At 40.4% G+C, this 20,870-nt stretch overlaps 1 long non-coding RNA gene across 1 annotated transcript; it reads right to left on the reverse strand.

Annotated features, from left to right (window-relative positions):
- Positions 1 to 1,641: 1,641 nt before the first annotated feature.
- LOC119493263 lies at positions 1,642 to 19,595 on the reverse strand. Its single transcript, XR_005207937.1, has 3 exons — positions 19,467 to 19,595; positions 4,214 to 4,296; positions 1,642 to 1,816 (listed from the first exon to the last, which is right to left on the reverse strand). It is a non-coding gene; the product is annotated as an uncharacterized LOC119493263 (long non-coding RNA).
- Positions 19,596 to 20,870: the final 1,275 nt, after the last annotated feature.

The raw sequence follows: 20,870 nt of genomic DNA on the forward strand, positions 1-20,870 counted from the left end.
AACCACGGTAACAACAAGCATGTCCAAGCCGTGTGCATCACTTGTTAGCGTCCCTTGAAAACAGTTTCCGTTGTGTTGTGAGCTTCTTGCAGTGTCAATAGTGGATCTACGGGGTTGCATAGGGTGGCAGCTGCCACTCCTAAAAAATGCCTTGCCAGCCCAGTTTTGGACAATCTAATTAAACAAGCACTAATTCGCAATAGTTGCGACCACGTACGTGCATGGATCCGTGCGTTCATGCCTTCAGACACACCCACACACAAAGCCTCGCCAACACTATACCCCCATGGGAAATTTCAGGCTCCTAGGGCGAAAACTGTGGCCGCCAAATAAGCTTTGTGGGCCGACCGACTGATGAACAGAGCAAGCTATAAAGCTGCTGGTTGCAGCTAAAAATATATATGAAATGTGAAAAGTTCTGGCTGACGCAAAACTCTGATGTCCAAATGCAAGTAAATGCAGAAAGAGTTGTCGCTATAGGCGGGTTGTCTAGATCCACAGCTGTACAGCGCTTTTTCTACATACTGTGCATGTGTCGTCAGATTGTTGAGGATGTTTCTTCATTTGCTTGTGTTGTGTCTATTTGCATGTGTCTGTTGAGCTTTCAGGGCCTCCGTAGATCTCCCATCATCATACAACGACGGGCAGACTGCTGAGCATGGCTGCCTTCGGGCGCCGTCTGAAATATTGCATTAAAACTTGGGCTCCACATGAATGACCTAACAAGGTATGGCTGAGAAAAAATCTGGATCTCCTATGATAGCAGACTTGCTGAGACATTACATTTAGGAGGTAGTGAGCATGGAAGCCAGGCAAGCAACACAAAAAAAAAGACTATATTTAGTTCTGATTTCCCAAAAAGACACTAGCTGTATTCGGATTGTTGAACCTGCCAGTCGGAGCTGAAGAGAAGCACTTGAACCTGAATTTGACAGCTAATGGGCTTCCAATACATGTCTGTTTGCATGTGGTCGTCCTCCGTCTCGTCTCCTCCTCCCTTCTGCTTCTCACTATAAAAACCCTGATCTAATTATGTGCACAATTGATCAGTGGAACCATTTCCGCTCTGTCTTCATTAGTGGCTAATTAAAAGACACCTATAAAACCAGTGAGACTACTCTGTTCCCCCCAAAGAAAGGAGCAGTTTACTACCAGCTTAGGGAGACTGGAAGATGTGCACCAAAATATTCAGGACTAAAACTACTGGTGTATAACTGGTGTGTGTGAAAAAAAGCTAGTTTAAAATGCACTCCGTATTTTACAAGATATGTTATTGTTTACTTGGATGTCTATGTATATACAATCCTCTTTTTGCAGATACTTGATTTAAGGAAACAAAATGCCTCTTTTAATCTACTTTGATTAAATAATGTTGGCAACACTGAGACTAAACATTGACCTTTTTTGAACTCACAGCAGCCTGCGAGGTAATTGATGTTGAGCTTTCTGAAGCACCTCGCAGATTTGATATAACCTGGTGCAGGGGCATGGTACTCTGTCATTTATCTCACTGATAGGAATCAAAAGCAAAAGAAAAGTTAAAGAAACAACTGCCACTGCTCATCTGTCACGGTCTTAACGCAATGAAAAAAACTGTGCATGGTTCTCAAGTTTTGCATTGGTTGAAATAGAAAGTTTTAATCTCAGAGTGAGTGCCTGAAGGTTAAACAAAGGTTTTAAAAAACTGCTCCATTTAAAACACGATGTTTCCGCATGCTTCAGGAGATGTGCATGTGTACTGGCCACAGGGCTCCGTGTTCCTGTGTGGAGGGCTGCAGCATTCTGGGCTGTGGAGATGTAGTAGTTCACGCTGAGCCTGGGGTCAGATCAGACACAGAGGAGGAGAGGTGAATTCATCAGCCCCCGCAGAGCCTGTAAGGCACTCCGGCCTTATCCATCACCACACAGCCCTGCTGCTTTACAGGAAGATGTGGAGAGAGGGAGAGGAGGACATGGTGGACAGAGCAGAGGCACGGCCTCACTCCCACTATACAGAGCCTAGGGTTTGTGTTTTTAACTATTCTAGCTTCTCATAGCCAAGATTTAGCAAAACTAGTCAATATCTTACGTCTTGTCAGAACATACAGGCTTCACATAGACAGTCATGAAACAGTATGTCTCTATGGAGAGCCATACTAATAACATTCTTTCAGATGTGTTAGAGGTCCCTTAGGCAAGTTGAGGCAGGATATATTTCAGGTTTTTACGGACTGAACCTGACCATGAAGCTGCGGAGCAAAAACCTCCCACACTACAGCCACACAGTCAATATACTGTAAAAAAAAAAAAAAAAAAAAAAAAAGCACATTTTCTAGCTGTGGTGAGGGAGAAACCTCCGTCATATCAGAGGTTGACAATGCTGACTGGTCGATACGATTTCTAAAGTGATGAACTTTGAGTTCGTACCCGTTTTTATTTTGGTGCCATCTTTGCTGCCAAGTACTCGATGCTGTGGGGTTTTTCTTCTTATGTTTTCTCCACTAGTGAAAAGTTTATTTTAATTTTATTATTTCTGATTTTATCAATAAGGTATATAATATAATAATAATTTATTCTAAATGCTATTTGTTGTGAAATTAATATTCATGGCACCTTGAGGATGATTTACTAATGACTTTGGAGAACCTTTGACCCTTTATCTTATAGACTGCATTTAGGTGGTGCTTTTATCCAACACACTGTAAAATGTTCCTCTCATTCACCCACACCCTCGACAGTGAGCAATTTGGTGTTCAGTTTCTTGCTCAAGGGCACTTCAATATGTGGACAGGAAGAACCAGAGATAAAATCCCCGACCCTTCCCAAGCCACAGCCTCCTGTAACAGCACCATTGTCAGAACAAAATTTGCTCTTGACAAAGGTTTTGGTCCAAGGTAACTCCAAAGCTAATAGCCTGATTTCTAGCAGACTTTCCGTCAACATTCTGTGAACAGATGAATCCTGATGCTTTAGCTAAACCCCCGAGCTTTCCTCTGTATACAAGCAAAATATATAATCAAAAAGAGATGAGAAAATTCATGCTCCCAAGGGGATAAATTTAGATTTTAATGAACCCGTGGTGTTTTCGTAAGTACCACCCACAGGACAAACGCTATCTTTATCTTAGCTACACTATGAGGGTACTTCGATCGATCGGCCACCGATCGTTATCGGCCGATACGCTTCTAAATAGTTTGATCGTGGCCTCAATAAAGGCCAATCAGAAGAGATGTCAGATGACGTTTCAATTCTGAATTGAAACGTTTTCAATACTCATTTCCCCTGCATTCTCGCCTGATCTTTAATTCTCTCTTTGCAGCGACACAGCTGTACATGCGCGCGCACACACCAGGCCCGTGCCGTAGATCTGCAATGATATTTTCGGTGTCTGTCTATTTTTTTCCGCAAGCAAATCTGGCAAGAAAATAGAAATCTAATATATAAATGATCTGATAAATGATTAAATTTGCATTCCATGCTTGGCAACCCTTTTGATTTTCCTCCCCCTCTCCCTGCTGTTCTCCTGGAGTTTCAATTCCCCCTATTTTGAGCACATGATGAAATTTCAAAAATCGGCCCATCCACTATATTTATTAGAAACAGCCTAGTGTCACTGTTTGTGATTGCATTTTTGAAATGATGTACTTATTCCACATATTTGTCAGTTGTGTCTAAACGACCAGCACACACACACACACACACACACACACACACACACACAAGTAGACAGACAGATGAGAAAAGAGAAGAGGAGCAGAATCACATGTTGACCGGCGCAGAGAAATGGCTTCAAATAGACCCTGTGATCGCTGATCAGATCGGCGGGGTCTACTTCCAGCAATCGGCAAGGAAGCTGCAGGGGTTGCCATTGAAAGGGCGAACACTGAACCTTACTAATTTAAGTTACATATATTTATTTTTTTTCATCAAATACCACTATACTGTAGTCGGATAAAAGCCATTATTGGGTTAATTTATTCGTCTGAATTGAAATACTGCCAATACAGCGTGATAAATGGCTGACTATCACCAGCAGATCTACCGACCTTCCGGTGAGTACACAACAGCCGTGTGCGATTTGAGACAACACTACCCTGCAGAAATGCACGCACTACACAAGCAAGTACATAGTGTGCACAGTTCACAGATCCGATTTGAGACACAGCTCTGGCCTTTTCCATGTGACTTTCCTCACCACAGGTAGATGTGATAGCCAACATCTGACCAGTCTCACCTCCTTCAGTCATACAGGAAGTGGGCCACATGTCTCGGCGGGGCCCACCACCATATTAGTTGTCATTCGCAGCAGGGTTGGCACTGGGAACAGGAAAGAGAGCTGTGGGGTTATTAAGGGACTCAGCTTGGCATCACTGAACTCTTTGGCTCCATGCTGGAGAAGGGCTTACATTGAGCTGATGGGTTTGGGGAGAGGGAAGAGAGAGGGGAGGGCAGGGAGGCAGGTGGGAAAAATACAGAATGTGTGTGTACGTGGTGTCTGGTTTAGCTACAACTGTGAGCGCTGATTCTTGACAGACCAATAGTTATATGAGGACAATGTTGGTTGTGAGGACATTTTGCCTGGTCTTGATAATGATTTCAAGGTAATAATAACATGCTATGGGTACAGATTCACTTGTATGGTCCCACCGTTTTATGCCTAGTATAATTTTTTACATTAGAAAAACAAAAAGGAAATGTTATAGATTAAACAAAAAGAGTCCACAGGCATGCTAGTGGCTCCGTGAGACTTTATAGTACTTGGCCACAATAGTGACTTTGAGCTAAAAGTCAGCATGCTAACAAAGACAATGCTACTGTAAGATGCTGTTCATGCTGTATGTCATACTTTTTGTTGGATATATTTGTATATATCATAGGAAAATGCCTTATTTCCATTTTGTTCATTAGTTTCTTAATACATACATATATCTCATTTAAGGGTGCTGCTCCGATCGATCTGCCACCGATAGCTTCCGGCCGCTACGCCTTCTAAATAATTTGAGCGTGGTCTCTATAAAGGCTAATCAGTTAACGAATCGATTCTGAATTGAAACATTTTAATACTCCTTTTCCTGCTTTCTCGCCTGCTTTTATATTCACTCTGAGAGCGACACAGCTGGACACACCCACCTGGCCCAGCGCCGCGGATCTGCAAGCGATAGTTTCGGAATCTGTTTGGTCTATTTTTTCTGTGAGCCGCGAGCAACTCTGGCAAGGAAATATAAAGGGTCTATTATATGAATGATCTGATAAATAATAAAATATGCATTCCATGAGTGGTAACATTTTTGATTTTCTTCCCCCTCTCCCTGCAGTTCTCCTGGAGTTTCAATTCCCCTAATTTCTACCCAACGCATGATGAAATTTCAAAATCTGCCCATCCACTATATTTATTAGAAATAGCCTAGTGTCATTGCCGTTTGTGATTGCTTTTTTTTAAATTATGTACTTATTCCACATATTTGTCAGTTGTGTCTAATCAGTGAGCAAGAGAGACGAGCACACACACACATAGACAGGCAGAGAGAGAGAGAGAAAAGAGCAGAGGAGCTGAATCGCTTGTTAGCCAGCGAGGAGACATGGCTTCAAATAGACCCTGTGATCGGTGATGGGTGATCGGTCCGCTACTGCTTCCAGCGATTGGTGATCGGCCCCAAAAATCCTGATCGGAGCAGCCCTTAATTTTTAAAGGAATTTTGGCAACCGTTTGTGCTAGATGGATGCAAAACTGTACTGGTACTTACTGTGCGCAGTGACAATAAAGATGAAACTAATCTAATACTTATGTTTAGCAGGGAGTCAACAAACCCGCTAAACATGTAAGCATTAAATTAGATTCAGCAGATGTTCACCATCTTAGTCTTGCGCGTTAGCCAGTCAGCACTTGCTGATTAATATTAGTAAAGACTAAATATAAAAGAGGAGATGGCTGAAGATGGCACTAAAGCAAAAGTCAGGGATCACCAAAGTTATTACAACTCATCCTGAGAGGAACATGAATGTCTGAACCAATTTTCATGGAAGTTCATTTAATAAATGTTGATATATTTGACTTAAAACCACAAAGGCCAACATCACAGTGGCACTAAAGGAAAAGTCAGGGGATCACCGAAGTCATTAAGATGTATCCTCACGGGATCATGAATGTCTGTACAAAATTTCATGGCAATACATCTAAGTGGTGGACCAACAGACTCACAGAGAGGCAGACAGACATTGCCATCAACAGAGCCACACCAGAAGCGTGATTACAATTAATCTAAATCTGACAAAAAAGAGTCTGTTTAGCTAATGGCTAAGGTGTGAAAGTTAAAGTTTAATGAAAAGATAATTATTAAATCAATAAAGAGATCCCAGGAAGCCAAAATGGCTTGACCCAACTCATGTCAGAGGAGTAATAGATGACTCAGTCAGATTAATAACTTGAGTATAATTATTCAAATTGCAAATGTAATGAAACAACTGGTAGTGCGTGTGTGTGTGTGTGTGTGTGTGTGTGTGTGGACAATCACAGACCCTTTGATCTGAGGGAGGGAAATGCCAGATCACACTTTGTGTCTGTCTCTTTCTCTCTCTCCGTCTCTTTTTATATTGCCGTCTCTAGAGAGGTGTGTGTCAACTATGGTGACATCTGACCAGAGAAAGCCTGTGACTCCCACTGTGGTGCACACAAACACACACAAAGTCTTCCCAGGTGACTTTCTGCAGTACAGCCCCTTCACTCAACCCCTGAGGCTGCACTCTGAGCATATTTCCAGTGGCCAGAGAGAGAGACTAAGCTGTCAACGTCTTGCCAGGGATGTCAGATGGAGGGTAGGAGGGAGCACTGAAGGAGCACTAAGGAGTCGGGTAAGGAGAGGCAACGCAACTCAGCCTGACACAACACAAACTCAAAGGTCCTTTATTATCATCAAGTTTGTAGCAAGAAAACCGAATAACAAACAATAGTTACAAAAGTCCAATTTCAGAAAATAAACATACAATAACCCAGGGCTACTTTTCAAGGAACTAAAAGCTTCCTTCAGCCCATCATTGTCTGCACTTTCGATAGTGGTCTAAAGAACTGCCAAGATTAGGCAAAATGCCACCCACCTTAAACGAGCGAATCTGAGCCATTGTTTTCGCTAACTTTGGGGCTAACCCCTTCACTTTAATCTGCAGGTGACAAGCAAGACACGGCAACAGGAACTTGGCCTGCTGTATCATTTATTAATCGACAGCCTATACTGTACACACTGCACTGCTTCGTCCACAGCTATAACGTTACGGTTAACTTCATACTCACGTCTGTCACACACACGCTCTCTTAGGGGTGGGGGAAAAAAAAGAAAAATCGATACAGCATAGTATTGCAATATTTTGCGTGGCAATATTGTATTGATACTCAGATGTCAAGTATCAATCTTTTATTATATAAACTATTAATATTGCAAATACAATTTCAACTTTTATGGTAACGATTGCTTTTTTAGTCCACTAGATGGTGCCGAGTATTTTCTGGTGCAGACATGGATAAAGTCAGTGGATTGGCAGGAAGTTAGTCAAAACAGAGATGGAGTCATTGGAGAGAGAAATCAGAAATGCACCGACGTTTTAAATCAAACCTCAGGACTTATTTTGGTTTTTTTTAGCAAGGAAGGGAAGAAGCACTTGGATATGAGTGTGTATGAAAATAAAATACTCTGGAAATACTACGAACATGAGGGCTCACCTCACATGCCACCAAACAGAGATAGCGATCGTTGACAGCCAAGCTAACGTTAAGACAGCTCCACCGAAAAATCAGCCAAAGCTGAGCACACTTGACAAAGCTACCTTCCAATTGAGCGAGCTAAGAAAATAACACAATTCATCATTTCAAGACCTGCGTCCATACAACGTTGTGGAAAAGGCTTGCTACATGCTCAAGACACTAGAACCCAGGTATGTGACTCCATCACAACGTTTTTATACCGACGGAGCCGTAACCAAGCTCCACAGAGAAGTGAAGCTTAAAGTTGAGGAATATAGGAGCACAGCAGAAAGGATTGCATTAACTTCTGATACGTGGACGTCAAGGGCAGTGGATTCATATGTGACTCCAACAGCACATTATCTCACAGAGGACTGGCGACTGCTGTCTCACGTTTTCCAAACTAGAGCAATACACAAAAGTCTTACCGGGGCTAACATTGCAGACCTCCTGCAAAGTGCAGCACAAGAATGGGGGGATTGCCGACAAAACCTGAGCATTGCCATTCAGTTAGCGGGATACCTGCATGTGAAGTGTTTCACTCAATCTGGATTCACAATGGGCGTTAAATCCGCCAACAGTAGCCAGGCTCATAGGGAGAGGGCAGGGCATGACTGCCCCTTTTTCAACAGAAGTACGGTGGCAAACCACTAGGGCTATGCAATTAATCCACATTTTAATTTCAATGGTTTTGGCTACCAATGATTATGAAAACAAGATAAATCGACAAAACGGTTATTATTCCTTTTTGCAATGACGCTCTCATTGTCTTGTGTTATAAATCCAGCACAACCCTTTCCTTTACGGCGATGTCCTTTCACCCCGCACAGTGGGTCAGGGACGGACCAGCGCTGTCTGGCCATTGCCGGGCGCATTTCCACCGTAGTGGTGTGCTGCGACCGGCTCTAAGTCGGCTTGGAAAGGCCTGGGGTGAAGATGGCGCTTTACAGAACCCCTCGCCCGGACCTAACCGCTTAGTGCTCGCTGTGGCACGGTCAGCTGGGGCAGACTGTCCTCAGTGCGGCGATGTCAGCAATCCCACCCGACCCGTCCTGAAACACGACCCCGTCTAATTTACCATGCTTTTTTGGGGACCTTTTTTTGCCGTTTCATCACAATTACTATCTATACAACCAATGTATTTATGATTAAATTGTTGTTTACTACAGCACAAAGCTCCCTCGAAAACCTATTATTTAGCTTTAAAATGTAAGTTACAAAATTTTCTTTCTAAATGTATGATGTTTCCAATGTAAATGGGTCATCGGGTTAAGTAATCGTGATCTCAGTATTGACCAAAATACTCTTTTACATAATCGAGCAGCCCTACAAACCACGCTTTGGAGAAAAAAACCCCGGAGCCACAAGCTCAACACTGATGTCAGCATTAGATGAAAGATGCTTATAAAAAGCTCTGGCGGTTCCTTGAACAGCCGCCTGCCATTTGCACAGCGCTGTTGTCTTCCGAAGTCCACGACTGATGGGTATTTCTATTTTTTGCGCTATACATTAACTACACTTCTTTCCCCTACATCTTGATCATGTCTGTGCTGCTACCAGACTGTGGTGCCGTTTCCAACTTCCAACTAATTTGAATTTGCCTTCTGATGTCTCAGTTGGAGCAAAACACACTGATGCATAGGTAACAAAGAGAAAACATGCCTTAGCAGAAATGTACTATGTTAATTGTAATCTAACTAATAAAAGGGTCTGAGGCACTTTGTGTTGTTGTATTGCTGAAAGGCGGGGGCCCTGTTGAACTGCAGGGATATAATTTATGGAGCAGATAAGCAGTGACAGGATAATAACAGTTGCTGAGATTGAAGATGAGTGTCCATGAACAAGAGGACAGGAAGATGCTGCTTATCTTTGGAAAGAATTAATGCTATGGTAAATGCTAGTCCTTCATATTAATGATCTGCGGTGACATTAGAAGGCATTATATTAACTCAAGTGTCACACTTGGTATTAATTAAAAGAAGCCTTCAGTCCTTGAGCAGCCTTGGCAATAACAAACTGTCAAAGTTTCAATAATGTAAAGTTTGAGCACACTCCAGTTGGTTTTCCATTTAGTATGCATGAGAATTCATCAATAGACTATTCTCAACAGTAGAGAAGTACAAGTACAATGGCATCAGCATAGTGAAAAACCTTGCTGTCATTTGCTCTTTAGGTGCGCAGGAAAATGCTTAGCTGCAACAGATATGTCAGCCTTTCCTCAGGGATATAAACAGGATAGATGTTTGTTAGAGCTTTGCAAATCAACTTTGAGTGAAAACAAAATGGCAGTTAGTTTTTACTCTATACTCCAATACTGAAAGGCCCTGAAGGCCACACATCAAATCACAGAGCTTCAAGGACAACTTTTAATAAATATCAAATAAGTTTTAACGATGCTTGGCCATAATAACCTTGTGGAAACTCAATGTGCCTAACTGCATAATGCAATAATTTAACTATAATATAATCCATGGTGAAATGTAACCAAGTACATTAACTCAAGTACTATTGTTACGTACAATTTAAGTAACATTTTTATGTACTTGACATAAGTATTTCCATTTTATGTTACTTTATACTTCTACTCCACTAAATTTTGCAAGCAAATATAGTATTTTTTACTCCACTAAATTTATTTGATCGCTTTAGTCACTTTTGAATTTAGATTAATACAAAATATTCAAATCAACCAATAAATTATATATTATAGGTTAAAGGGACTATTTGTAACTTTCAGAAATGCTTCTTAACAGCGACACCTGTGGCCGTGAAATCAACGAAAGTCAACGTCGGGCTCGCGCCTGCTCGCTCTAAATATACCTGAACGAGCATCACTCAAAACAGTGAGGCGACACACGTCAGCTAAAACCACAATATCACTCTATATTTCAGCTGCTTGGCAGTAATGTTAGTTGACCAGACGAAGGTCTCTCCATGAACATGATTTAGATCTGATCCTAGTATTGGCTTTTACTGCCTCAGCGCAGGCTGATGCAGCGGGGCTCTACAGCGTTTCTCCCAGCTCTCTTCGCCCGCAGCCGGAGAGAGTAGGGAGACACCGGCACCCGGTCGGTAACGAGACGATAACGTTACTAGCTGAGGAGCTCCGTCACTTCACAAGACACAGGAAAGCTCTGTTGGTCTGGAGGAGCTGCAGCAGTTATTTCTGCAAAAACATCCACTGTACATTCACTAGATATTCTCAGAGCTAAACTAACTCTTCTGCAGCGAAGAGTGAGCGCGCGTTCACGTCTAGAGGTGGAGCGAGCTGAGAACGCGCGCGCTCTCTGAGTGAAGGCAGGCAGGCAGAGGAGGAAAGGCAGCGGCCACACGCGAACGCGCATATGCGAGCGCGCATGTGTGGCGACCCGCTACATTTATACGCTTAAAAAGTTACAAATAGTCCCTTTAAGCTACCCAGCAGAAAATTAAGTGAAATTAGACCTACCTTTACCTGTTGTAATATCAAAGTGATGTACACATTAATGCATAACTAATTAGAATTCAGTAATATAATATACATGATTGATATACTTGATACCTTTAACAAATGTATTTTACAGTGTAGTACTGCTGCTTTTACACAATTTAAAAATCTCAATACTTCTTCCACCAGTGAATATAGTAAAAACGTTGAGGGTATTCTAACTTTAAGTTATTATATTATATTTGATACTCAGTCTCAATGACTTTGGTGTCAATTTAGTTTTATATCTAGGGACATGGTGGTAATTTCAAAGAAGGATAAACTAACATCACAAGGCAAACAACTACCAATATGAACCAAATCAGTTTTGTTTTAACAACTATGCACTCAAGCAATTAAGATTTATGACTGCCCAGAGGAAAGGATGGTGAATTCTTATATTAGAAAGTGAGTAAAAAATGAGTTTAGTGGATTTATTATTGGCCACGTCCCTGCAGCTACAGACATACACATCCTTTAGCAGACTTCCTTTCATGTAACACTCTTTTCTAACCTTGCTTTGATGCTGTGCTTTTATGTTCCTGGCCTTGGATTTTATATCTCCTTCCTTGGTTTTACTGCTTTTGCTGTGGAGCACCTTCTATTGTAACTGTGTTTTGAGAAAACAAATTATTTTTAATGTTATCATTTAGCTGTGCTGAATTTTTTGGGAGCTAAATATTCAATACAAAGAGCACTGACACAACTGAGAGACATTCTTCCAACTGCACACGTATACACACTTAAATGCAAATATATCGGTAATCGCCAGTTGTTGGGCTGACGGTGGCCGGTTGGAAAATATTAACATATCGCCCAGCCTTAATATGTTATCGAGATATGAAATGACCTACATCCTGATTGAAGATTTTGGCCATATCGCACAGCCCTGACTGTGAATGTCTGTTCTACTCCTATGGATCAATTACATTTAACTAATCAGGGAGGATATCGTACCACTCAAGGATATTGTACTAAAGCTGAATTGTATTAATTAGTAAATTGTATTAATGTAATAATTACAATTAAAAGAGGGGAAAACCAGCAGAAAAGAAACCATTACACAGTGGAAAAAATATTATCTTTTGTAACTGGATTGAAGGCAGTTATTAATATTTCTTTAGTCCAATAAATACGTTGCAGATCTATGAAAATGTTCTATAGACCTTTCGTAGATACTGGACAGTATCTATATATACACACACACCTGTATGTACGCATGTCTGCAGTACACATACCGCCCCGCCCCCCCTCTTTTGCTGACATCTCATAAATGGAGGTGTGATATCTGTCCTTGAAAATCAGGATGCCTGAAACTGCCACCTGCAACAATACTGGCTTCCCATGGTGTACTGCTCATCCATGCGTGAGGCCATGAAGGGCACAGGGTGGAGTCGAGGTGGGGAAGGTTGAAGCAGTCAGGTGTAACAGGATTTTTCTGCAACCCAACCGACCTTTCCTCAACCGTCAACCCGTGCCTTCACATCTGCCCTGGGTGACCGACCTCACCACCCACGTACCGCCCACCCATCTCCCTCTCTGCCCCCTTACTCTGACCCCGACAGCCCCTTGCGTCTGGAGGCAGGAGGAAAACCAGCCGCTTTCTTTTAATGGTCCAGTGATAGTGAGATGGAAAACTATTCTCTCCTTTCTATCCTCCTCTATGAACTCAGAGTTTTGTGGTGATTGAATTCCAACGCGAATGGATTTACAATTGCACGCCAGGCGCCATTACTGAAGCCTATTGTAGACCCTGCAATCCCTCACTCCCTATTTCCCCCTTTGTTTTGTCTCTTTCAGGGTTTTTTTTCCCTTTCCTATCCTTGTGAGAGATAATGACACACTGATGCACTCTGGGTAATGTGCAGAGGAGATGAAACAAGCCCTGTAGCATGCCCTTGAGATTCCAAATCAAATAGCATCTTAACCCTTACACAAATTGATTATTTAACCCTCAGCCAGCACGGCTTGAACTTTGAATTATGCCATTGATAGGCAGGAAATCTTGAGAGAACACCTCATTTTCATCTTGAAAAAAAATCCGGCATGGGGCTCCTTCCCTCAGACACACCGGATAGATAGATTGTTTCTCTTAGCTTGAAATATTACTGATAGTAAGCCCCGAACAGTGCAGGAAATCGGAATTCATTTCTCACTCACACAACCCTCTGCCACCTCTAATCCAGTAGCGGCTTCCACAGTCAGCGCCCCAATAGGCCTAGGAAAACACGATTTTCCCCACCACATCAATAAGCGGGGGTTTATTCAGCAGCATGGTGGTCCATGTGGACTGGCTGCCTGCCCTGCCTATGACAGAGTTTTACTAGTAGGAAGGGCTACTGAGGCACACTGAGACAAGGAGATGGATACTGCCATGTGGATGAAGAGCAACAACAGATTATCGCAAAGAAAAGCCACACTGTATTTTTCTATTATTTCTCCACTAACTAAATTATACAGTTATTGGTAGAAATTCATCGAACCTTTTGGTGTTTCAAAATTGTGGAGCTGAAAACAATTAGTCAATCAATCAATTAGTCGAAAGACAGACAAATAATTAGCAACTGTTTAGATTGATTAATTGTTGCGGTCATATTTCAAGCAAAAACGCTAATTATTCTCTGATTCCAGCGTCTCCATGTTATTATAAACAGAATATGTCAAAACAAGACATTCGAGAACGTTATCTTGGGCTTTGGGAAATTATGATGGGCTTATTTCACTATTTTCAGAAAAGATTATTAATTTCTTAATCAAAAAAAATAATCTACAGATCAATCGAAAATGAAAATAATCGTTAGTTGCAGCCTTAAACTATTCTGTAATGTCAATATAATCTACAGACGTCAGTGATAAAAAAAAAAAAGTCTTACTTTACAGCATTAACACCTTCCTCATTTTGTCCCCAAACTTTCCCTGGCTGCCTGTCCTAGTTCCTCCATGTTACAGGAGAATTAGGACACATGCTGATGTTCACCACCACATAAACCATGGCAACGAAAAAACTCCTGGATTTTTATGACCTTTTAAAGGCCGGGCCACACTAAAAGATTTTTCAAATGTCAACAGTTGGCAAATTAGATGACATTCGCTGATGGTAGTGGCAGATGTTTATCTGTTGTGTTGCATCAATTTTGCACCGGCTAAATGTTGTGTTGGTTGTTTGCGCTCGGTCTCGGACAACAGTCACCAGCTGCTAATTCAGAAAAGAAGCCTCTGGCTGGACACAACTGTGACGGTGGGTGCTGTGAGTTGTGCGCATGTGTGGTTTGTTTACAAATAAAAATTAAAGGAAAAGTTGTCCGTGTGGGAGTATTACACTGTCTTTGAGACAGATCAGCTACAAGATTGTGATGTTTGACGAAAAATTAAGCAATTTTGTTGCCACCAAAAAATAAGTTGGTCCTCCATTTCTCAGGTCCATCTTACTACTACTTTATGCTTCGCATTAGCCCATGCAAATACCCACAGCCGCCATGACGTCAGTGGTTGTCCTTCCGCTTCAGTCAGACTGACTATTGTCCTTTCCCAAGTGACTGTGGCTGTCCTCGGGGTTCCCCCACAGACAACAGGAGATCTGATCATAAATATTGACCATGTTTAATATTTGCCATTTGAAAATTGGTGCAGCCAGGATGGACTTTTGAGCAGAAAGGAGAATGTAAAAAAAACACTTATATCATACCTCACATCACAGGAACATCTAGCAAGATAATCTTTAGAACCATCAAAAAAAAATGTGTCTTTGCCGACCATTGTTGGGAGGGGAAAACAGGCCCAAAATCGGCTTGATTTTTGTGTAGTGTGTACCAAGCAGAAGGAAGCAGATGAAGTGCTCAGTGGAAGAATTTAACAAACTCATACATGATGTAAATCCACACAATGAAGGAGAAGGCTACAAAGGGACTATTCATATTACACTTTGACAAGGTGGGTTGTGTTTTTATTTTTTAAACTTTCACTTGGCTAAGCAGACTGGTATGAAAAGATCAGCGCTCTATGACATTTGTTTTTACCACCTGAAGCAACATTGTTTGAGGGTGAAACAAATTATAGTCCTGCTTCAAAGCACACAATATGAAAAAATTAGATGACTTTTTCTCAATGTGGATTTCAAGTTTACCCAATGATGTTCAAAAAATTAATTCTTTATTCTAATCTATGTTCATTTCCATGTTAGTTTGACAAAAAATTATAGTTATTCTTGTAAATGATACCTTTTACAGACTGAGAGTACTACTATGACATGGATGTCACGGCTGTGCGGTCAGCAGCTGGGAAGGCAATGGCTCTAATGGAAGCCAGATTTACTCAAAGCACCATGATGAATGTAATTATTCAGGATTTTACCAATACAGTAGCTTAGAGTAATGTGCAGTGCAATAATAAGATCAGATGATCAAGGAAATTGCTGACAACCATGCACTCTGTAACAAAATGTGTCTAACACACTTCACATTCAATAAGCAATTTTTCATATGAAAGTTAACCGAAAAAGTCACAATGTCTTTAATCTCTGCTCTAAATATGGCATTTCTGAAACAAGTCATAGAAAAGCCTTGTAGTTGTACAGCAATGTAACCATTAATACCATGCATTTATGTACATGGATAAATAGAGTGCTATCTTATCCTATCCTATCCTATGCAAGTACAAGTACAAACAGGAAAATTACAATAGACAATTCTGAGCAAACACCGCTTGCCTTTCCTTTCAAATTACACAATCCGCAATACTCTGGTTTATCAAAATCTGTCACAAAGTCACAACCACTTTGGACCATAAAGGGATTAAAGTTACAAATGAATTAATTAATTGATATAACGCAATTAGAGCCAATATCATTAACAGGCTCACTGTACAGACACGATGGTTGATTGTGTCTGTAAATTGTGTCTAATTAAACATTATTAGCTACACCTGTGTTTGACAAGTCCATCATGAGAAAGGGCTATACCTGTGTCTCACAGCACCATGTCCTACATTTTACAGGTATTTCTCTAAATATGCTTGACTGAATACAGTGTGTGGAGAAAATAAGACAACCTTTCCCATGCGAAAAAATGCATACTACTCATGAAGCCAAGTTTAGCATAAACACAATAGCGTGCATGTTTACACCCCTATTGCTATACATTATTACACCCCTATTGCTATACATTATTACACCCCTATTGCTATACATTATTACACCCCTATTGCTAACATACATTATCACACCCCTATTGCTATACATTATTACACCCCTATTGCTATACATTATTACACCCCTATTACTAACATACATTATCACACCCCTATTGCTATACATTACACCCCTATTGCTATACATTATTACACCCCTATTGCTATACATTATTACACCCCTATTGCTATACATTATTACACCCCTATTGCTAACATACATTATTACACCCCTATTGCTATACATTATTACACCCCTATTGCTAACATACATTATCACACCCCTATTGCTATACATTATTACACCCCTATTACTAACATACATTATCACACCCCTATTGCTATACATTATTACACCCCTATTGCTAACATACATTATTACACCCCCATTACTATACATTATTACACCCCTATTGCTATACATTATTACACCCCTATTGCTAACATACATTATTACACCCCCATTACTATACATTATTACACCCCTATTGCTATACATTATTACACCCCCATTGCTATACATTATTACACCCCTATTGCTATACATTATTACACCCCTATTGCTAACATACATTATCACACCCCTATTGCTATACATTATTACACCCCTATTGCTAACATACATTATTACACCCCCATTACTATACATTATTACACCCCTATTGCTATACATTATTACACCCCTATTGCTATACATTATTACACCCCTATTGCTATACATTATTACACCCCTATTGCTAACATACATTATTACACCCCTATTGCTAACATACATTATTACACCCCCATTACTATACATTATTACACCCCTATTGCTATACATTATTACACCCCTATTGCTATACATTATTACACCCCTATTGCTATACATTATTACACCCCTATTGCTAACATACATTATTACACCCCCATTGCTAACATACATTATTACACCCCCATTACTACACATTATTACACCCCTATTGCTAACATACATTATTACACCCCCATTACTATACATTATTACACCCCTATTGCTATACATTATTACACCCCTATTGCTATACATTATTACACCCCTATTGCTATACATTATTACACCCCTATTGCTAACATACATTATTACACCCCTATTGCTATACATTATTACACCCCTATTACTATACATTATTACACCTCTATTGCTATACATTATTACACCCCTATTGCTAACATACATTATTACACCCCTATTGCTATACATTATTACACCCCTATTGCTATACATTATTACAGCCCTATTGCTAACATACATTATTATACCCCTATTGCTATACATTATTACACCCCTATTGCTATACATTATTACACCCCTATTGCTAACATACATTATCACACCCCTATTGCTATACATTATTACACCCCTATTGCTATACATTATTACACCCCTATTGCTATACATTATTACACCCCTATTACTAACATACATTATCACACCCCTATTGCTAACATACATTATCACACCCCTATTGCTATACATTATTACACCCCTATTGCTATACATTATTACACCCCTATTGCTAACATACATTATCACACCCCTATTGCTATACATTATTACACCCCTATTGCTAACATACATTATCACACCCCTATTGCTATACATTATTACACCCCTATTGCTATACATTATTACACCCCTATTGCTATACATTATTACACCCCTATTGCTATACATTATCACACCCCTATTGCTATACATTATTACACCCCTATTGCTATACATTATTACACCCCTATTGCTATACATTATTACACCCCTATTGCTATACATTATCACACCCCTATTGCTATACATTATTACACCCCTATTGCTATACATTATTACACCCCTATTGCTATACATTATTACACCCCTATTGCTAACATACATTATTACACCCCTATTGCTATACATTATTACACCCCTATTGCTATACATTATTACAGCCCTATTGCTAACATACATTATTATACCCCTATTGCTATACATTATTACACCCCTATTGCTATACATTATTACACCCCTATTGCTAACATACATTATCACACCCCTATTGCTATACATTATTACACCCCTATTGCTATACATTATTACACCCCTATTGCTATACATTATTACACCCCTATTACTAACATACATTATCACACCCCTATTGCTAACATACATTATCACACCCCTATTGCTATACATTATTACACCCCTATTGCTATACATTATTACACCCCTATTGCTAACATACATTATCACACCCCTATTGCTATACATTATTACACCCCTATTGCTATACATTATTACACCCCTATTGCTAACATACATTATCACACCCCTATTGCTATACATTATTACACCCCTATTGCTAACATACATTATCACACCCCTATTGCTATACATTATTACACCCCTATTGCTATACATTATTACACCCCTATTGCTATACATTATTACACCCCTATTGCTATACATTATCACACCCCTATTGCTATACATTATTACACCCCTATTGCTATACATTATTACACCCCTATTGCTATACATTATTACACCCCTATTGCTATACATTATCACACCCCTATTGCTATACATTATTACACCCCTATTGCTATACATTATCACACCCCTATTGCTATACATTATTACACCCCTATTGCTATACATTATCACACCCCTATTGCTATACATTATCACACCCCTATTGCTATACATTATTACACCCCTATTGCTATACATTATTACACCCCTATTGCTATACATTATCACACCCCTATTGCTATACATTATTACACCCCTATTGCTAACATACATTATTTTGTACAGATAACGTTACAAACCCAAAGTTGTTACCAGCCAACATGAGACACCTCAATACAATGGCAAGAACCATTTTAAAAATATAAAATGGGGAAAAACTCTTAACAACCGAGAACAAATAGCTCACAGGCACATAAATGTACATAGCAGCAGTAAATGATGCTAGCAGCCAACAAGGCATGTCCCTCAGCAGCATCATTACAGCTAGCGTTAGCTTACTGATAGGCAAGCACACAAACACCAACTAACAAGACATTAAATCACTTAACCTGTTAGCAGAAGCAGCAAACACTTACCTGGTGAGGTGAAGCAGTCAGCCAAGGTAACACCTGGGCAATAATCTGCGAGGCTGTCCAAAGCAGCTAGCTAGGTCAGGAAACGTTAGCTAGCCTCGGTCTTGCAGTGCGCCTCTAGAGCCACAGAGGCACACAAATGGCCGAACATGATTATTTCCTCCACAAAGCTGTCCCCAAGCGACACGGTTGAAGTGTTAGGAGTCGAGCTTTCTAATGAAATACTAATGTGAGCAGGAGGAGCACCTTTTTACCACAGAGTTACAGCAGTAGTTACCATAATTCACTAATTAGCTGTGCGGCTGCAGCAACAGGTGGGTGAGTGGGGTGGGGGGGGGCATCAATCAAGGAAGGTAAACCATAATTTGGAAAGGTCGTCGGGCAGCGAGTCTCGCGAGAGTTTCTGCACGTTTTTGCAAGTTTTCGCAATATGCGGGTTACCTTCTAGACACGACCCAGAGGGTGCGCTCTTGGGTGCAAGTTCTCTAAACTAGACATTACAGAAGGTTATGAAACAGACTTATCTTATCTTATTTTATATAATTGTAATCCACTAATATATAATATATACAATAATAGTAAACTCTGAAATGGGACATTCAATATAATGAATCATTTTGCTGTTGATATATATTTGTGTTCATTTACTTGTAGGCCTATTTATTGTGAGTGCTTCTTTCACTACAGTATGTCATCTGTGCAACTGTACAGTAGGCCTACATAAAATATATTTTGGTGGAATATCATATGGTTTTAAGTTAAATGATATGATGATATGTTTTGAAATTTAATTTAAATTAAGAAGTGGAAAGAACTAACAGTTTTTTTAACACAGCAAAAGTAATTTTCATTTTAGCTAGGATCTTTCAATAATATTAGGGACTAAAGCATATTGTGACATTTATTTTTGTGATTTCCAGTAAAGCTGGTGAGTTAAGGAGCCGGTGAGAGTAATGCTGGTTGAAATGTCAACTCCAGTTCCCGTTTCTTTGCCGAGCTGTGGCATAGTGGCCAAACATCCTGTCTCACACCGCCAGGCTGCTGTGAAGGGTCCATTTTGTTTGTCACCATCTGTCTACACCTGTCAGACATGTTGTCTTTCATTTGGAGGCCCCAGCGCCAGGCTTGTGTGTGCACCTATGTGTGTCAGTATGAAAGTGTGCTTCTGTGTGTATACCTGTATGCTATTGATTTCCCATATATGCCTGCACATGCACAGACGTGTTCCCCGGAGCGGCGACCTGTCAATCCCAGATGCTGTCTGGGAGGATGCGTCCTGCTTTTAGACTCCTCGGTCTCTCTAACACAGCAGCTGGTGAGACGGCCACTCACACACACACACACACACACACACACACACACTCACACCTGTATAGCTGCTGAAAGCATTCCCTGACTATTGGGGCA

This window comes from Sebastes umbrosus, chromosome 8 (genome assembly GCF_015220745.1).
Source record: "Sebastes umbrosus isolate fSebUmb1 chromosome 8, fSebUmb1.pri, whole genome shotgun sequence".
NCBI classification, from domain to species: domain Eukaryota; kingdom Metazoa; phylum Chordata; class Actinopteri; order Perciformes; family Sebastidae; genus Sebastes; species Sebastes umbrosus.